Here is a 20,964-nt window from a genome sequence, read left to right on the forward strand (position 1 = left end):
TTGTCTCCACAAGGACAGTGTGATGGTCATTTCTACCTAAACTGTCATGGACAGATGCTTCTGCAGCCAGCAGATAAGTAAGGATGAAGTCAAGTATGTTTTTTCCCTCTTGTAGATTCCCTCAACACCTGCCCCCCCCCCCAGGGGGGCCTGCCACAGACCTAGTGTAGTGGAGACGGGGGGTGGGGGGGGGGGAGGTAGCTGGGAAAGTGATAGTGGATGCAGGTGGGGGGTAATAATGATAGGTCAGTGGGGAGGATGGAGTAGATAGGTAGGAAGGAAAATGGACAGGTTGGTCAGGTCAAGGGGGCGGTGCAGAGTTGGTGGTTTGGATCTGCAATGTGGTGGTAGGGAGGGGAGATTTGGAAACTGGTGAAGTTAATGTTGATGCCGTGTCATTGAAGGGTACCAAGGTGGAAGATAAGGCACTTTTCCTCCAGTCATCAAGTGGCTTGAATGTGGCGGTAGAGGCAGCTCAGGACTTCTATAAACTTGTCAGTGTGGAATGGGGGAGTTGAAGTGGTTGGCCACAGGCCAGTGGGGTCATTTGCTTAGAGTGTGTCCTAGAAACGCTCTGTGATGTAGTGCCCTGTCTCCCCAATGTAGAGGAGACCACATCAAGAGCAACAGACACAGTAGATGTGCAGGAAAATCTCTGCCAGATGTGAAAAGATTAGATTAGACTAGATTAGATTCCTTACAGTGTGGAAACAGGCTCTTCGGCCCAACAAGCCCACACCGACCCTCTGAAGAGTAACCCACCTAGACCCATTTCCCTCTGACGAATGCACCTAACACAATGGGCAATTTAGCATGGCCAATTCACCTGACATGCATATCTTTGGACTATGGGAGGAAACCCGAAGCACCTGGAGGAAACCCACGCAAACACAGCGAGAATGTCTGTATGGAGTTTGCAGTCGCCCGAGGCTGGAATCGAACCTGGATCCCAGGTGCTGTGAGGCAGCAGTGCTAACCACAGTCACCGTGACACCCCTGACTGTCTTGCACTATAACATATTTCTTAATCAAAATTGCATGGGTGTGGAGGGTGGGTTGATGGGGAGCATGGACCTAACAAGGGAGTCCCACACCTCCGCCCATGAACTCCAGCCCTCCAACCGCAACAAAGAGAGAAGCCCTCCCCAATCCTCACCTTCCATCCCACTAATCTCCGGTTACAGCACATTATCCTCTGCCTTTTCCGCCACTTACAATCCGACCCCACCAATGATAAATTTATCTCCCCTCCTGTGTTCCACGGAAATCATTCTCTCCACAACTCCTTCATTAGGTCCATACCTTTCACCAACCCACCGTCCATACTTGGCACCTTCTGGCTGAGACTTTCCTGCACATCCATCCACCCACCTGATCTATTGTGTCCATTGCTCTTGATGTGGACTGCTCTACATTGGAGAAACAGGAAGCCACCTCAGTGTTACAGTGAACGTATCTGGGACACACGCACCAAACAACCCCACCACCTTGTGACCGGCCACTTCAACGCCCCCCCACTCCCATTCCCCCAAGAACGTGAAAGTCCTGGGCCTCCATCGCCATATCCAAGCCACCCGACAAATGGAGGAAGAATGCCTCATCTTCCAATTGGGATCCTTCAACCACACGACATCAACATCGACTTCATCAGTTTCCTCATCTCCCCTCCCCCAGCTCATCCCAGATCCAACTCTTCAACTCTGCTCTGCCTTCTTGACCTTTCTATCTACCTTCCCAACTATCCACACTCCACATCGATCTATTACTTGCATCCATCTATGGCCTTCCCAGCAGCCCGACACCCACCCCCTTCCCCCTCCACATTCGTGATGAAGGGCTTGTACCCGATACGTTGACTCTCCTACTGCTCGGGTGCAGTTTGAACTGCTCTGCTTTTCCGGTGCCACACTTTTCAACTCTGACTCTCCAACATCTGCAGTCCTCACTTTCTTCATAAATTATTCGGAGTTGAACAAACATAATCCAACAGAGAAAGGCCGACATTGTTTGCAAAAGCTGAAAATTCAGAGAGATTACAGGAAGAGAACTGACCTGCTGGAAGGTGTACTAATTAATTTTAATATCTTTGTTAGTGAAACTTTGGCAGTTGGGATGCCTAGCTAGCAGAAAGTTAGCCTTTCATAAAGGGAGTTTCAATGCTAGGAAAATAACTTCTTTGGGTAGCTGAATAGCAAGAGCAAAGAGATAAGCTGAAGGTGCTCCAGACTCCTGAAATATCCAACATTTAAATAACACCAACTTAACAGGCAGTGCTGTCTTTAAAACTTATTTAACTACAGGATTCAGCATAGCTAATTTCACAGATTATTTGCTGTTGTTTTGGCTTTGAATCAACATAAACAGCATTAAATATAATATAAAGAGCACGAGAGTTTCAAATGCTTTCAAAACACTTTAGATATAATTTTAAATGTGTAATTTTTTTGGGTTAGGTGATAAACACCAAGTTGGATGTTTGCAACATGAAAATATTGTATCGCATGCAAGCACCTCCAAACAAAGTTACTGCAATATCTATGGATACTCATTTATCAACAGAGAGAACAGTGGGACGTTCCAATGAATCTAACTTTCTGACGCTGGGATGAGTACTTGTGCACAAATTTAATTTTACTGGTTAGGAGTGGTGTGCGGCAGACAGGATAAATATCATCTGCTAAATCTTATAACTAAAGCAGATCAAAGACAAATATCCAAAATACATTTATTGAACTAATGTGGAATAAACCAATAAAAATATAAATTTTCAAACTCCTTATGGACAGCACAAACTACAGATATAGGCTGATCATACAATGCATAACTGAGCAGTGAAGGATTTTTAAATTTCACAATCATGCTGACATTTGCTTTTCCAAACATTTCTTTGCTCAAAGATATGATTTTTAAAACTGTCACATTTTTTGTGAAACCTTGCTGTGCATGCAAGAGTGGCTATATTTGACTACTATATGTAGTCAGAAACATTAATTAAAACAACAGTGGGTAACTAAGTTTTCCCAAATACCTCTAGGAATTTCTCTTGTACAGCAAAGGTTCTTTAACAAAAAAAATGTAACAATAATACTGGATTTCGACTGCAATTCTAACTAAACTGCCATACTGTACTCATGTCAATTGTCTCTAGCCTTCCTTTCCCCTGAAGCTGCAATTATGTTACCACCTAGTCACTAGACTTCACCTCTGCTCCACATTCACTGGTGCTCAGCATTATCATCGACTTTGGTCCATCAGCAAAGTTTCTCAATTTAATAAATAAATTTACAGGTGTTGAATAACGTACAGCTGCCATATCCTTTTATAGTTCACAGGGAATGTGCACTTCAACTATTTGTCTAACAATTCTTTCAATTGAAAGAAGGATTTCATGCAAGCACAAGGCCTTTTGATGAAAATAATTCACCCAGCACATGCAACGGTTAACTTCGTCTCAATGGGTTATTTGAAAACTGATAGCTTTGGAAAACTTATTGCATTTTCCCCAATTTACTTCATTTTTTTTAAAGTACACTTTATGTGACAGCAAATTAGTGAAATATCTTTGCTGAAGGTCATCAATAGATTTATTGATGAATCCTAAAGTACTTTGGGGTTAGGTATGTGAACTCTGGTGAATACCTCTAAACTGCTAGAAAAGCTGTTGAATTAGACTGCTCTTATTAAAAGCATACCAAGATCCAGAATAAAAACACACACAAGGGTTTAGGGATCATTCTTTGTGCAAAATACAAACTTGATAAAATTCCTCTAAGGAGGTTGTAAATTTTTTACGACATCAACATATTGGCACAACTGAGAATCACAAACTGAATGACAAAGGTTCAGTAAAGCAAATATTTAATCAAAAAACAAACCATAAATTGAAATAGACTTGCACGGATGATCATAAGACAACTATAAAAAAGCTTATGCTGATAATTCTGCATTCATCTAGTTTTTTTTAAAATGAAGGATGCCAAATTAAACTTGGACAATTAGTGGAATAATTAACATGCTTCTGGCTAATGTGGGTCTTCCCTCTATTCAGAGGAACCCTATTTAAAACAATTAAGAACTGGATAACTTTCACGTCTGATTCCATGTTAACTGATCAAATAGAGAACCAACAAGCCACACTAACTAGAAGTGTCTCAATCAACGAAGCATCTTCCAAGTTGTGACCACTACCATCTATAAAAGGACAAATTTGAAGACTCATGGAACTACCACCAACTGCAAGTTTCTCTCCAATCTACATATTATCCTGGCTTGAAACTAGAATACCATTCCACCGTCACTGGAGGAACCTGTTACAAACTTGAACTGTGGCCCTCTCAAAGACAACGGGGAAGGGCAAGAACTAATAACCTTATTATTGACATTCACATCCATGAAATAATCTTTTATTTCCAAATGCTGTTAAATTAAGGTGTATCAAAGAGAATATAACTTGCTGTTTATATAAAAGCGTAAAGCTAGAAATACAATTCAAAGAACGTTAGCTACTGTGCAATCCTTTCCCCACTTTGATATAATCCTAACAGGGAAAAAAAACAATGCTCTGTTACACTCAGAAGATCAATACATCTAGCTCAACTACTTCTCGGTTTCTACATTTTAAAAAAGATAATTTATTCAAAGACCATCTTCTGTGGTGCTGCTTATAGTTTGTCAGAAGGCACAATTATTTATTGGTTTTGCACAGCAATGTATGCAATGAAAGTCTCCTTGCAGAGATCGTGATGTAACTAAGTTTGTCCTAATGAATGACCAACTGTGTAGAGTCCACCATGCAGAGTAGAATATCTGTAGCAGGAGAGAAACATACAAGAATGGGATAAGGTCTGATCCTCGAATACATAGGCAATTCTACAGGGTGGCTCCTACATAGAAACATGTGGCAAATAATGCAGAAAAATCTGGGTGACTGAAGAAATTGAGAGTTTGATTAAGAAAAAGGAGGAAGCATATAGATAGGATAGATCGAGTGAATCCCTAGAAGAGTATAAAGGAAGTAGGAGTATACTTAAGAGGGAAATCAGGTGGACAAAAAGGGGACATGAGATAGCTTTGGCAAATAGAATTAAGGAGAATCCTTAATTTTTACAAATATATTAAGGACAAAAGGGTAACTAGGGAGAGAATAGGGCCCCTCAAAGATCAGCAAGGCAGCCTTTGTGTGGAGCCACAGAAAATGGGGAGATACTAAATGAATATTTTGCATCAGTATTTACTGTGGACAAGGATATGGAAGATATAGACTGTAGGGAAATAGATGGTGACATCTTGCAAAATGCCCAGATTACAGAGGAGGAAGTGCTGGATGCCTTGAAACGGGTAAATGTGGATAAATCCCCAGGACCTGATCAAGTGTACCCTAGAACTCTGTGGAAAGCTAGAGAAGTGATTGTTGGGCCTCTTGCTGAGATATTTGTATCATTGACAGTCACAGCTGAGGTGCTGGAAAACTGGAGGTTGGCTAATTTGGTGCCACTCCTTAAGAAGGGAATTAAGGACAAGCTAGAGAACGATAGACCAGTGAGCCTGACGTCGGTGGTTGGCAAGTTGTTGGAGGGAATCCTGAGGGACAGGATGTATATGTATTTGGAAAAGCAAGGACTGATTAGGGATAGTCAACATGGCTTTGTGTTCGGGAAATCATGTCTCACAAACTTGATTGAGTTTTTTGAGGAAGAAAGAGGATTGATGAGGACAGAGCAATAGATGTGATCTATATGGACTTCAGGAAGGCATTTGACAAGGTTCCCCATGGGAGACTGATTACCAAGGTTACTCTCACTGAATACAGGGAGAACTAACCATTTGGATATAGGATTAGAATGGTGCTAAAAAAGTACAGCAGTTCAGGCAGCATCAGAGCAGGAAAATCGACGTTTTGGGCAAAAGCCCTTCATGAGAAATAGAGGCAGAGTGCCTGCAGGGTGGAGAGTTAAAAGAGAAGAGGGTGGGGGATAATATCATTTATTGTATCCGTTGCTCCCGATGCGGTCTCCTCGACATTGGGGAGACTGAATGCCTCCGAGCAGAGTGCTTTAGGGAACATCTCTGGGACACCCAAACCAATCAACCACACCGCCTTTCGACTCCCCCTCCCACTCTGCTGAGGACATGGAGGTCCTGGGTGTCCTTCACCACCGCTCCCTCACCACCTGACACCTGGAGGAAGAACGCCTCATCTTCCGCCTCGGAACACTTCAACCCCAGGGCATCAATGTGGACTTCACCAGTTTCCTCATTTCCCCTTCCCCCACCTCACCCCAGTTCCAAACTTCCTACTCAGCACCGTCCCCATGACTTGCCTATCTTCCTTTCCACCCATCCACTCCACCCTCCTCTCTTTACCTATCACCTCCATCCCCACCCCCATTCATCTATTGTACTCTATGCTACTTTCTCCCCACCCGCCTCTCATTTATCTCTCCACCCTGCAGGCACTCTGCCTCTATTCCTGATGAAGGACTTTTGCCTGAAATGTCGATTTTCCTGCTCCTCAGATGCTGCCTGAACTGCTGTGCTTTTCCAGCACCACTCTAACCCAGAATCTAGTTTCCAGCATCTGCAGTCCTTGTTTTTACCCATTTGGATACAGAACTGGCTCAAAGGTAGAAGACAGAGGGTGGTGGTGGAGGGTTGTTTTTTTTAGACTGGAAGCTTGCGACCAGTGGAGTGCCACAAGGATCGGTGCTGGGTCCTCTACTTTTTGTCATTTACATAAATGATTTGGATGCGAGCATAAGAGGTACAGTTAGTAAGATTGCAGATGACACCAAAATTGGAGGTGTAGTGGACAGCAAAGAAGGTTACCTCAGATTATAACAGGATTTTGACCAGATGGGCCAATGGACTGAGAAGTGGCAGATGGATTTTAATTCAGATAAATGCGAGGTGCTGCATTTTGGGAAAGCAAATCTTAGCAGGACTTATACACTTAATGGTAAGGTCCTAGGGAGTGTTGCTGAACAAAGAGACCTTGGAGTGCAGGTTCATAGCTCCTTGAAAGTGGAGTCGCAGGTAGATAGGATAGTGAAGGCGGCGTTTGGTATGCTTTCCTTTATTGGTCAGAGTATTGAGTACAGGAGCTGGGAGGTTGCGGCTGTACAGGACATTGGTTAGGCCACTGTTGGAATATTGCGTGCAATACTGGTCTAATTCCTATCGGAAAGATGTTGTGAAACTTGAAAGAGTTCAGAAAAGACTTACAAGACTTAGCTCCATGTCCTCAGCAGAGTGGGAGAGGGAGTTGAAATGTTGGGCCACAAGGCGGTGTCGTTGATTGGTTTGGGTGTCCCAGAGATGTTCCCTAAAGCACTCTGCTCGGAGGCATTCAGTCTCCCCAATGTAGAGGAGACTGCATCGGGAGCAACAGATACAGTAAATGATATTATCCCCCACCCTCTTCTCTTTTAACTCTCCACCCTGCAGGCATTCTGCCTCCATTTCTGATGAAGGGCTTTTGCCCGAAACGTCGATTCTCCTGTTCCTTGGATGCTGCTGGACCTGCTGTGCTTTTCCAGCAACACATTTTCAGCTTACAAGGATGTTGCCAGGGTTGGAGGATGTGAGCTGGAAGGAGAGGCTGAACAGGCTGGGATGTTTTCCCTGGAGCGTCGGAGGCTGAGGGGTGACCTTAAAGAGGTTTTACAAAATTATCAGGGGCATGGATAGGATAAATAGACAAAGTCTTTTCCCTGGGGTCGGGGAGTCCTGAACTAGAGGGCACAGGTTTAGGGTGAGAGGGGAAAGATATAAAAGAGACCTAAGGGGCAACTTTTCACACAGAGGGTGGTACATGTATGGAATGAGCTGCCAAAGGATGTGGAGGCTGGTACAATTGTAACATTTAAGAGGCATTTGGATAGGAAATATGACTAGGAAGGGTTTGGAGGAATATGGGCCAGGTGCTGGCAGGTGGGATTGGGTTGGGATATCTGATTGGCAAGGACAGGTTGGACCGAAGGGTCTGTTTCCATGTTGTACATCTCTATGACTCTACAATCATTTAGCTCATCCTCCTCAATAAGATCAATAACAAATGTGAGAGTAAATTCAGTTAATAGCAAAGTAACCTTTAAACATTTGTCCTTATTTGTATGATACATACTATCAAGTCAGCTACTTAATGAGAATACAGTCTACTTTAGTTTAAATTAACACTGAAGTCTTATGAACTTTATTCATATTGAAAGATAATTTACAGTTACAGTTCCATCAAAACAAACCATATAAAGAGATAGTCACTTTGATTTCTTTAAACTAAAAGAAGCTTGTGAAATTCAGACTAAATATCCACCTGAATAGGAACAACCATCAGCAATATAGCTCATTTTTAGATTCAACCTGTCAAACTGAAGTTATCACTGGAGAATATTTTATTGAATTGAACAGTAAAAGTAAAATGCTGGTGGTGTGTGCCTGGCCGTGGCAATGGCTTAACAATTTAAGGTGATCCCTCAATAGTATGAAATAAAACATGTACAGCACAACATTAACGCATACTTTCTCATGACTTCATGACGTTTCTCATTTCACACGGAATCAATGTGAATGATTTGTTTAGGAAGTGAACTAAAAAACCATTCATTTGACATTTCCACACATAACTGTTATACCATGCAAATTAGCAAAGTTAAATTATTTCCTTGGTGTTTGAAGATTTATCATCTCGAAGTAAAACGCAAAGAATTCTACTCATGTGCTGAACTTTAGCTAACACCCACCACTCATCCCACCTCACCTAATCTCAGAAAATTAGGTTAAGCCCTAAAAATGGATGTCACATATGTTTTGACAACTCAAAATTAGTTCTTCAAGACAGTCAAGGACTAGAGGGAACTTGGAAGTTTATGGTCAAATGTTTACTTTCATTAGGGGAAAAAAACCTTCTGAAAAATCCATTCTGGACTGAAGATAGATAGAGGTTAGGGGGAGTCCGGAACTAGAGGGCATAGGTATAAGGTGAGAGGAGAAAAATTTAAAAGGGACCTGAGGGGCAACATTTTCATGCAGATGGTGGTGTGTATGGAATGAGCTGCCATAAGAACTGGTAGACTGGTACATGCACATTTAAAAGACATTTGGATAGGTTTATGAATAGGAAGGGTTTAGAGGGATATAGGCCAAGTGCCAGCAAATGGGACTAGATTAGATTAGGATATCTGGTTGGCATGGACAAGTTGGACCGAAGGGTCTATTTGCATGCTGTACTTCTCTATGACTAAAAAATTCATGTAAGCACATTGTACAAAATAGTTCAGTATATGTAAGCTAGCTTGCTGAGCTTGAAGGTTTGGTTTCAAATGTTTCGTCACCATATTAGGTAACAAAATTCTTAGAGGCATGGCATTCTAACCAGTACTCATCAATAAATACATCGATTTAGATCCTATTTACCTTCCCTTGGAAAAAAAAAACAGAAATGACATCACCCACCTTAAGAAACCAAGACGTTTAAAGAGAGAGGTGAGAGATACCACCAGCGCTTCACTGGAGACTCTCACTGATGTTACCTATTATGCTGATGAAATGTCTGAAAACAAACCTTCAAGCTCAGCAAGCTAACTTACCTACTTATCAACTTGAGCTACAAATCTTCTCAAAAATTGTGAATAGTTCAATGTGTCAAATGTTTACTTATTCAAAAAACTGTCTAGACATGCAAGTTGCTTGAAACAAATTAGCATAGATAAGTAAATTGAATACATTGCCCTACTGCTGAATTTTTATATTAAAAGTTCCAGTTTCTCCAGAAGCTCTGTTCAAGTGGACAATCTGTACTGTGGATCAAACAGCTTCACTATGTCAAACATTAGCTATCTTTAATATATATATGTCTCCACTTACAATGCTTTATTCAACCAGTTTCTTTATAAATGGCAACAAAACTAGCACCCCATCACTTCTAATCTAGGTTTAGGAGAATACATCAATTAAATCTGGCTCAACAATAATATGCTCAAGTGATTGAGAAACTTGTAGATTCAACTCCACCCAGCAATTTCAAAAGTGATATGGCAATAGAAATGTTAGGCGGAAAATATCTTTTTCTGAAGAGGCAAACGTTCTCTTCAATACTTGTTCTTGAAACAAAGCAGATTAACTGGTTTGTCAGACAGGTTTGTCAAATTTGCTTCAAGCAAATAGACTCTCAAGGGCAATAATTGCTGGCCTTGTTAGTTACATTCACATCTTTTTTAAAAATATTTGTTCAAAGGATGTGGTTGTGACAAACTAGACCAGAGATGATCCAATCTCCAAGTGCCCTCAATTAGTTAGTGACTAACTTCATTCTCAAATATTGCAGATCAGGGATATAGACATCACTGTGCTGTTATTGATTAAAATCAGAGGTTTCTTGCTGACAATGAAGAAATAACAGTTCAAGTAAAGATGGTTTGTGGGTTGAAGGCAACTTGCACATGGCGCATCTGAAGACCTTATACTTCTCGTACACAGAGGTCATAGGTTTGGAAGGTGGTATCAGAGAAGCACTGGTTGTGTTGCTGCAGTGGATCTTGGTGATGGTACACACTGCTGCCGGTGAATGCAGGAGAAAGTGAATGTTGAAGATACTGGATGGGGTGCCAATCAAGCAGGCTGCGTTGCCTTGGTTGGGATTGATCTTAACTGTTGAAGGTGCACTCACTCAGGCAAATGAAGAGTCTTGCATCATACTCCTCACTTTGAAGGTAAAGAATGGGTTTTGGGGAAATCACTAGATGAGAAATGAAATATATTAAATAAACATGAGTAACTACATTTCCAAAATAAAAAAGTATTTCACATCTGTTAAATTAGAAGACAAAGGCATCTAAGAAAGAGAGGGAACTGGTCACATGGCTATTCCAGCTTGTTCCAAAGCCATTCAGCAGACAGATACTGAGGATGTGAAAAAGTGCTACGTAAACAAAAATTCCTTTTTCTCTCCACCATAGCACTACTTTCACATCCACCTCAGCAGGTGGCATAAACTAAATTCCACTTTAGTCCTTTGATACAAAATGAAGCAACTCAAGCTTTAAAAGTGAGTACCATCAATTGCTAAATAATTGGATTCATCAACATGGGGAGCTGCTGCATTACTTGCTCAATCTGAGAAAAAACAAGCCACTCCACAATAAAACTGAAATCAAGGGTCTCAGTCCTGGGAGTTTAAAACAAATCCAGATTTTAATAACCTTAACAGATCTATATTGATAGCTTACAATGCAACAAAATAAATGGAGCTATTTGAAACAAGTCACTCAAGCTAAACTGTACAAGAATGAGGGGTGATCTAATTGAGACATATAGGAATCTGAACATTCTTGACAGAGTAAAATGTTACCCCTCATGGGTGAGTCTCGGACCAGTGGGTGGAGTCTCAGAAAAAAGGGGTGCCAATCTGAGATTGATATGAGGAAGAATTTCAGAAGGTGGGGTCTTTGAAACTCTTTGCTACAGCTGTGGGGGCAGAGTTCTTGCGCATATTTAAGGCAAAGATAGTTTCTTGATCAGTAGAGGAATGAAAGATTATGGGAAGGGACAGAAAAGTGATTCTGAGGAATGTCGGATCAGCCATGACCCTACTGAATTGCAGAGGAGGCTTGAATGGCCCACACACATTCCTATATCTTATGGTCTTAAGTTTCAAAGAGGGAACCTATAAAACATAAGGACATCATAAGGGACAGATAATGAACCAGATCTCCCCATGGAACTTCAAATACTGCTTTCACACAAACTTTAATGAAGCAAGGGTCAACATTTTAATTGATAAGTGCTCATGCATGCATCGTTGAAATAGTGGTATACAACTAAACTAAGTGACACAAAACATAAATTTCAAGTTGAAGTAACTTGTAACATGAAAAAAGTGGAAGATTTCTTGGACACAAATCATGCCATCGCAAGAACCTGTTGAAAGCTTACTCTCTTCTTTGCCTACTCTGTTCCTGTGGAGTACCTTACAAAGAAAACCACATGTTCAAATGAAGGGCCATCATCAACCTGAAATTTTAACTGTTTCGCACCACAAATGCTACATGACTTGTTTATTGTATTTTCTGTTTTTTATTTCAGATTACAGCATCTGAAGAATTTTGCATCCGTAACAAAAAGCCCATGATTAGAGATCTCTGGGTTAATGGAATAGACTGAATTTTGCAATTGTTAGAAGACATCCTAAAATTAAATGAAAATCGTAAAAAGGATGTGTGGCCTGGTTGAAAAAAATGTTCTGAAAGCACTTCCCTGAATTACAGGCTCAAATGCTAGAATCTAATTCTAATCAAGTAGAGGTTAAAATTGCACACTTATTGGAATTGTGATCTGAGAAATCACTAAGTTTAAAAAACACACAAGTAAACATTCACACATTATTAAACCGGAAAGCATTTGGAAAATATTTATCATGATGTTGCTGGGAATCAAGGGTTTGAGATATAAAAATAGATTGGACTGGGACTTTTTTCACTGGAGTGTAGGAGGCTGAGGGATAGCCTTAATGAGGTTTATAAAATCTGAGGTGCATAAACAAGGTGAATAACAAGGTGAATTACAAGCAGCTTTTCCCTAGGGTGGGGGAGTTCAAGACTAGGGGGCATATTTAAGGTGAGACAGAAAAGATTTAAAAAGGGGCCTTAAGAGCAACTTTTTCATGTAGAGTGATTAACATGTGGAATGAACTGCCAGAGAAAGGGATGGATGCAGAACGTTTAATGTTTAAATCACATTTGGATAATTTCATGAATAGGAAAGGTTTTAGAATGATGTGTCAAACGCAGGCAGATGGAACTAGTTCAGTTTGGGAACAGGGTCAGCGTGGACTGATTGGACCAAAGGGTGTTTCCATGCTGTATGACTCCATATCCATGACAAGATCTACGGACTGGGCTTTTAAACTGCACTAAAGATCTGAAAAGAGAAGCAAAGTCAGCAAAATTCATCTCACCTTGGACATATAAAAACAAATAAATAACACATTCAAAAGAGCAAATGTTACACTGATCAAACATTATCTGAGTTTTTGTCGAGTTAAGCAAGTCTTTTTGGTGTTTAAAACCATATAGGTCCCCACAAAGAAAATGTCAGTTGTCAGAGAAATGTCTATAAAATTAAACTGAGTAACAAATGCGCTGCAGCTTTAGAGGCAGAAGGATTGGATTCTAATTCATTCTGATGAACAGTATTAAAAGTCAAATGTTCTAAAATAAATGGCTGATTTACCATTTATCAGTTCAGGTAATTGACTTCAATTTAACCAAGTTTTACGGCACTGAAATGGCTAGTTATACAGCACCTCAGTCTCCAACATTTATGAATTTCAATATGATGAACTCAAACTACTGCCGCAGTCTGTCTTTCTGCCATTACCAACTCTGAGGTTTCATACTTGTGCTTAATTCCATTGGCTAAACATGTATTTTTGACCCTCAGAAAATATGACCTTCTTTAACAGAATTTATGTTGAGTGATATTTTCAATCTAGCTTTAGAAGATAGTTGCATGTTGACAAGATATTTAACAGTGTGATACAGTTTTCTTTATTCATTGGCAAGCTTGTAATTTCTGGCCCTTAGCCCAGCCAAGTAAATGAATTGATGTCCAAAGAATCTCCCTTTACTGTAGAAGGTGAGGTGCAAGATTTATATTTGAAGTCAATTTTAAACAATATACAATACAAGACCAAATACCCATTTAAAATATTTGTTTGTACTTTTAAACTGGATTGTAAGGAAGTGTTCACTTGAATTTCCCTCAAGGAAAAAAGCAATTCTGATTTTATTATGAAGCCTTACTTGCATAGTACAAACACATCTATTTCGTAGTTTAAAATTTAGCAGTGTCTTAATTCAGGAAGACTGCTACATTTCACACCAGGACACATTTTCACAATATCTTACAGTTCAGAAATACTTTATAGAAACAACACCTTCACAGTAAATGGCATACAATGGAGTGTAATGGAGTGTAGGACAGCATGCGAGAAGCAATAGAAGTCATACCTAAGGAGGACACAGCAACCTGCTAAACTACCAAACAGCATTAGCAGCAAGTGGAAACACCAACCTGGAATTCCCTCCTTAATAGCATTGTTGGTCAACTCACAGCAGGTGGACTGCAGTGGTTCAAGGCAGCAGCTTACCATCTTAATAGGCAACCAGGAATGGGCAATAAGTGCTGGTCAGACAATGACACCTATATGCCACTAAAAAAAAAGTTAAAAGCAGCAAAGAAATCCCACAACCCAATGATCAGATTTGATTTATGATCAGATTAAATTAGATTAGATTACATTACAGTGTGGAAACAGGCCCTTCGGCCCAACAAGTCCACACCGACCCGCCGAAGCGCAACCCACCCACACCCCTACATTTACCCCTTACCTAACACTACGGGAAATTTAGCATGGCCAATTCACCTGACCTGCACATCTTTCGACTGTGGGAGGAAACCAGAGCACCCGAAGGAAACCCACTCAGACACGGGGAGAACGTGCAAACTCCACAGTCAGTCGCCTGAGGAGGGAATTGAACCCGGGTCTCTGGCGCTGTGAGGCAGCAGTGCTAACCACTGTGCCACCCTAAACTGGGATCAAATGAGACTCTTCAAGAATATAAAGAGTGTAGGGGCATTCTTAAGAGTGGATTCAGGAAGGTAAAGAGAGGATATGAGATAGCCTTGGCAAACCAGGTTAGGGATAATCCAAAGAGATTCTTTAAGTACATTAAGAGCAAATGATCGGCTCGAGAGAGAGTAGGATTCATTAAAGATCAATGATATCATCCATGTGTTGAACCTCAGTTCATAGATCATACAGCATGAAAAGAGACCCTTCGGCCCAACCAGTCCATGCTAAACATAATCCCAAGCTAAACTAGTCCCACTGCCAGGGAGCCCTGGCTGACAGATATAAACAGGAGCATCAGAGAATCTCCTCACTCTAGGGACCGGCTCTGAACTGGCTGGTTAGAGTTCATGTACTCTAAACATGTAAATAAAGGGTGACTTGGAAATGGGATACCAGCCTCTGCGCAGTGATTTCAGAGTGAACGTGACCTACCTTTTACAAAAGCATTGTGTGTTGTAAACAGAGGACTGTTTGTTTATCTTTGCTTCATTGCGTCAGGTAGGACTTACTGAGTTGTGTGCCTGTCCTATCCACTGTTTCAGTGTATTCTGAGAGTTTTTTGTGGTTTTGCAACTTATGTAACAATTCTCTTCTCTTAGAATTGATCTGTGATGCTTCTTAATCACTACTTCACTCACAATCTCCATTGCCTCTTCTAGAGCCTGGTCTTCTTTGGACTATAATAAATCTGGCATAATTCACCAGTAATATCACATGTACCAATATAAAGTAAAAGGTATTGTTTGTGTGATATCCAGACGAATTATACCTTACATAATCATAGAATCACTACTGTGTGGAAACAGGCCATTTAGCCCAACAAGTCCACACCAACACTCCAAAGACTAAACGATCCAGACCCATTCCCCTATGCTATTACTCTACATTTGCCCTTACTAACACACCTAACCCACACACCCCTGAACACTATGGGCAATTTAGCGTGACCAATTCCCCTAACCTGCACATCTTTGGACTGTGGGATGAAACCCACGCAGACATGGGGAGAACGTGCCAACTCCAAATGGACAGTCACCTGAGGCTGGAATCGAACCTGGGTCCCTGGTGCTGTGAGGCAGCAGTACTACCTATGTACATCAGGGTAATAGAACAGAAGAATGTAAAATATATAGTGGTACAGTTAAACAGAAAGGGGAAGGGAAAAATCAACACTAACATGTGATATGTCCACTTATAAATCTGGTAACAGCGTGGAAGAAGCACTTCTAAAATTTTGGTCCAGGTTTTCAAACTTTTGTATCTTCTGCCCAATGTAAGAGGGGGTAAAAGTGTGTATAACCGAGATGGGAGGGGTCTTTGATTATCTTGGCTGTTTTCCAGAGGCAGTGGGACATGCAGATGGACTCAATGGAAGGAAGACTAGTTTGCATGATAAATTGTGCTGATTTCACAACTCAAATTCTTGCAGTCTTGGACAGAGCCGCTGCCATACCAAGCTGAGAGGCATCTGAAATCGGACACTTTCTATGGTGCATCTTTAAAAATTAGTTGAAGTCATTTTGGACATGCTGAATTTCCTCAGCCTTCTTAGGCATTAGAGGTATTGGTGTGCTTTCTTGATACCAGCGCTGATGTGGATGGACCAGGACAGATTGTGTGTGATACTTACTCCAAGGAACTCTCGACCACCTCCACCTCAGCACCACTGATACAGCAGGGTCGTGCCCTCCACCTCGCTTCCTGAAGTCGATGATCAGATCTTTAGCTTTGCTAACATTCAGGGGGAGATTGTTGTCTATGCACCATGCCACTAAACACACACACTCTCCTACGCGGTCTCATTGGTGTTTGATATCTGGCCCACTACAGTGATGTTATCAGCAAACTTGTGAAATGGAATCAGAGCCAAAGTTGGCCACACGGTCAAGAGAGCTTAAGGAATGTGCTAAGGGGCTCAAGTGTGCAACCTTGCAGGTCACTGGTGTTGAGGATTATTGTGGAGGTGTTGTCACCTATTCTTACCAATTGTCGTCTATGTGACAGGAAATCAAGGATCCAATTAATACAAAAGCAAACTCCTTGGCCTCAAGAGTTAGGTTGGAATTGTGGTGAAGGTGGAGCTAAAGTCAATAAATAGCAGCCTGACATAGGTGTCCACATTATCCACATGTTCCAGCAAGGAGTATAAGCCTGGAAGATAGTGTCTGCCATGGACCTGTTGCAAGAGTAGGCAAACTGTAGTACAGCAGCCAATCTGGGAGGCTAGAGCTGATGTGTACCATTACTAACCTCTCAAAGCACTTCATAATGACAGATGTCCGAGCCACCAGGCTGTACTCATTAAGGAACACAACCTGATTTTTCTTTGGCACTCGGATGACACCTTCTTGAAGCAGGTGGGAATCTCACATCAGAATAAGGAGAGGTTAAAAATATCTGAAAATACTCCCGCTAGCTGGTCTGCACAGGATCTGAGCACATGGTTGGGAATTCCATCCAGGCCAGTTGTGTTCTGTGGGATCTAAGCTCTGCAATCATATTACATCCAGTCGTAAATAGTGCTGGACAATTAAACAAATCACCGCAAGAGAAGGTTCCATAAATATCTCTCTCCTCAATTATGGTAGAGCCAAACACATTCATACAAAGGATAAGGCTGAAGCATTCACAGCAATCCTTAGCCAGATACGCCAAGTGGATGATCCATCTCAGCCTCCTCCAGTAGCCCCTAGTATCACAAGTGACAGTCTTCAGCTAGTTCAATTCAATCCACATGATATCAAGAAAGTTCGAGGCACTGGATACTGCAAAAGCTATGGGCGCTGACAATATTCTGGCATTGGAAATAAGACATGCTGCAGAATTTGCCACTCCAGTACAGTTACAACACTGGCATCTGCATGCAGAAAATTGTCCAGATTTGCCCTGTACACAAAGAATAAATCCAATCTGGCCAGTCACCGTCCTATCAGTCTACTCTCAACCATCAGTAAAGTGATAAAAAGGGTCATCAATAGTGCTATCAAGCAGCACCTGCTCATCAATAACTCTACTTGGTGACACTAGTTTGGGTTTGGCCAGGGCCACTCGCTCCTGACCTCACTGCAGGTTTTGGCACAAAAGTGCCAAATTCCACAGGTGAGGAGACAGTGACCGAGTTTGACATCAAGGAGGCCTAGCAAAATCAGAATCAATGGGAATCAGAGGGCAAATTCTCCACTGGCTGGAGTCATACCTGGAGCATAGGAAAATGTTACAAGTCAGTCATCTCAGCTCCATGACAACTCTGAAGGAGTTCCGCAGGGTAGTGTCCTAGGCCCAGCCATCTCCAGCTGCTCCAGTGACCTTCCTTCTATCATGAAGTTAGACTGGGGACATTCACAAATGACTGGGCAAAGTTCAGCATCATTCGTGACTGCTCAGATATTGAACTATATTTAAATGCAATAAAATCTGGACAATATCTAGTAGCAATAACATTCACAACACACAAGTGTCAGGCAATGACTATCTCATTACTACTCCTTGACATTTGATGATGGTACCAACGCTGAACCCCCCACTATCAACATCAATACCTTTGTATTTATACAGAAATATACTTCTGTTTCTGGACTAAAATCCAGAAATTCCTTCACTCAGGTTTTGAGAGTCTACCTACAGTACATGGACTACAGTGGTTCAAGACAGCAGTCACTACCACTTTCTTAAGGGCAACTACAAATAAATGCTGGCCCAGCCACCAATGCCCAAATCCCATAAGTGAATTTAAAAAGTGAAACTCGTTGGTGTTACGGCAGTCTCTATAGAATGGAATAAATTGGGTGTATAGTGCAAAGCTACTCCAACTTGGCAACAACTATTTCAACAAAATACAACAGTCTGGCTGGTATGGAAATTGGAAATAAATGTCACAAATTGCAGTAATGGAGGGTAGAGCTAAAACAGGCACACTACTGGGCTTTGGTTGTAGTACACAACCTGGAGATAAGCAATGGTACGAACACCAGATGCTTAGAAAACTATTTCCCAGTTTGGTGAGCATAAGTATTTAAAGATGGGCAAATTGGTGAATCATGAACAGTCAAAGTACAAGTCTGTAATCATTTCTGTGCCAACACTCTGCAAGAGCAATTCATCTAATTCCACTCCCCTGACCTTTTGCTACAGAATCTCCCATGTGAAGCATTGTAGGAAAACGCACTTCCTACTTCAAATCTATGAGTTATACTTGCACTGAGCCTCATTCTCCAAAGTACTTTAAGTGCTGATGTACCACTTTTCTTCTAAAATGCGAGCAGATTAATCATTTCCCTCACCTCTCATTCAGTTCAAGATACAAAATGAGGAATTCTGCCTGCTGTGAGCCATCACAGCCAGTGTGTGACAACTGCACCACCAATTCAAACAGAAAATAAACTAAGTTCTCATTTAAAAGAGATCAGTAAAACTCATCTTCAAATGCATTCATTTGTGACAGCTAGATTATGCTTTTAGGAATACAATCATTGTACAATATTCATTACATTAATCTTGTTGCAGCAAAAAACAAATTGCTTTTTGAAGGGCAAGTGGGATGGTGAGAAAAGAATCCAAGAAAGAGAGGAACAGAAAAAAACCCAATTGTGAACCAGAACGATATGACCTTCCTTTTTTTCTACCATATGGAAATGACCACTAAGCTTTAACTAAACAAGAGACAGTTTGCAGCTCTACAATTAACCTACATGGATTATCTACTTAGTGTCTTAGTAGTTCCTATAGTACATGCTCGGCCTACACTTCAAATGTCCATAATAATATGTTAAAATTTACATCAAGCCCAAACATTACTGAAATAAAGTGCATACATTCAACTTCTTTTATATAACAGCAGTAGTAGGGAACAAGCCAAGAACAGCACAGAATTGCCGGTGTTATTGCAACAGTTGTCATCTCTGCTTTAAAATTTGATGGTATTAAACTTCAAATACACAATCCTATATAGAGTTCATCTTGTGCTTTGCGCTACTCCAGCTCAAATTATTTTCTGCTCCTTCCCCCAACTTTCAAAAATGCCAGAATTAAAAATATGCTGTTATATCAGCCTAACGATTAACAAAGGGAAATTTTCAAATATTAAAAAAATTAGAAATTTCTTAATTTCTAAAATCTAACACTTTTATGCACGTATCATTGGCCCAAAGTTCGTTGATTAATTATGATAAAAGCTAATGTGACATCTAACTTTACACAGCAAGGTCCCACAAAGTAGAGGGGTAAATAATATGATTTGTTTTGGATAAAGATAAAAGTGCAATTCAAGAAAAAGCTCCTGACCTTCTTCAAAAGTAAGGCCATTGGACTTTTTCTTCACCTCTATGAACAGACTTGCAGGTTTAATCCTTGGTTTGATGCAAACAGAATAAAATATAAAAAGGAGGTCCTCAAAGGTAGTAATATCTGGATTACTCCCAGTGCCACGAGCTAGTGAGGGCGGGAATAGGAGGAGAGAGCAGATGAATGCATGGCTGAGGAGCTGGTGTATGGGAGAAGGATTCACATTTTTGGATCATTGGAATCTCTTTTGGGCGAGAAGTAACCTGCACAAGGAGGACAGATTACACCTGAATTGGAAGGGGACTAATATACTGGCAAGGAAATTTGCCAGAAGGGGGGGACCCAGGGAGATAGTGAGGAAAGAGATCGATCCGAGACAGGTACAGCTGAGAACAGAAGTGAGTCAAACAAACAGTCAGAGACAAGGTAGGACTAATAAATTAAACCATTTATTTTAATGCAAGGGGCCTAACAGGGAAGGCAGATGAACTCAGGGCATGGTTAGGAACATGGGGCTGGGATATCATAGCAATTACAGAGACATGGCTCAAGGATGGGCAGGACTGGCAGCTGAATGTTCCAGGATACAAATGCTCCAGGAAGGATAGAAAGGGAGGCAAAAGAGGAGGGGGAGTGGCATTTTTGATAAGGTATAGCATAAGGTAAGAATAATAGGGTGGTTATGGTAGGGGATTTTAACTTTCCAAACATCAACTGGGACTGCCATAGTGTTAAAGGTTTAGATGGAGAGGAATTTGTTAAGTGCGTACAAGACAATTTTCTGATTTAGTATGTAGATGTACCTACTAGAGAAGGTGCAAAACCTGACCTACTCTTGGGAAATAAGGCAGGGCAGGTGACTGAGGTGTCAGTCGGGGGCGCACTATGGGGCCAGCAACCATAATTCTATTCGTTTTAAAATAGTGATGGAAAAGGATAGACCAGATCTAAAAGTTGAAGTTCTAAATTGGAGAAAGGCCAATTTTGACGGTTTTTTTAGATTAGATTAGATTAGTTACAGTGTGGAAACAGGCCCTTCAGCCCAACAAGTCCAC

The 20,964-nt window shown here is 41.1% G+C and overlaps 1 protein-coding gene and 1 long non-coding RNA gene across 4 annotated transcripts in view; both read right to left on the reverse strand.

Moving 5' to 3' along the window:
* furina (furin (paired basic amino acid cleaving enzyme) a) overlaps positions 1–20,964 on the reverse strand; it is a 105,166-nt gene that overhangs the window by 72,111 nt on the left and 12,091 nt on the right. The gene's annotated exons all lie outside the window — the stretch shown is intronic.
* Positions 8,163–14,109, reverse strand: LOC122542576. 2 transcript variants are annotated; one of them, XR_006309819.1, is made up of 2 exons: positions 14,068–14,109; positions 8,163–10,732 (listed from the first exon to the last, which is right to left on the reverse strand). It is a non-coding gene; the product is annotated as an uncharacterized LOC122542576 (long non-coding RNA). The 2 variants fall into 2 exon arrangements; XR_006309820.1 differs by lacking the exon at positions 14,068–14,109 and adding an exon at positions 11,857–14,052.

This window comes from Chiloscyllium plagiosum, chromosome 40 (assembly GCF_004010195.1).
Source record: "Chiloscyllium plagiosum isolate BGI_BamShark_2017 chromosome 40, ASM401019v2, whole genome shotgun sequence".
NCBI classification, from domain to species: Eukaryota; Metazoa; Chordata; class Chondrichthyes; order Orectolobiformes; family Hemiscylliidae; genus Chiloscyllium; species Chiloscyllium plagiosum.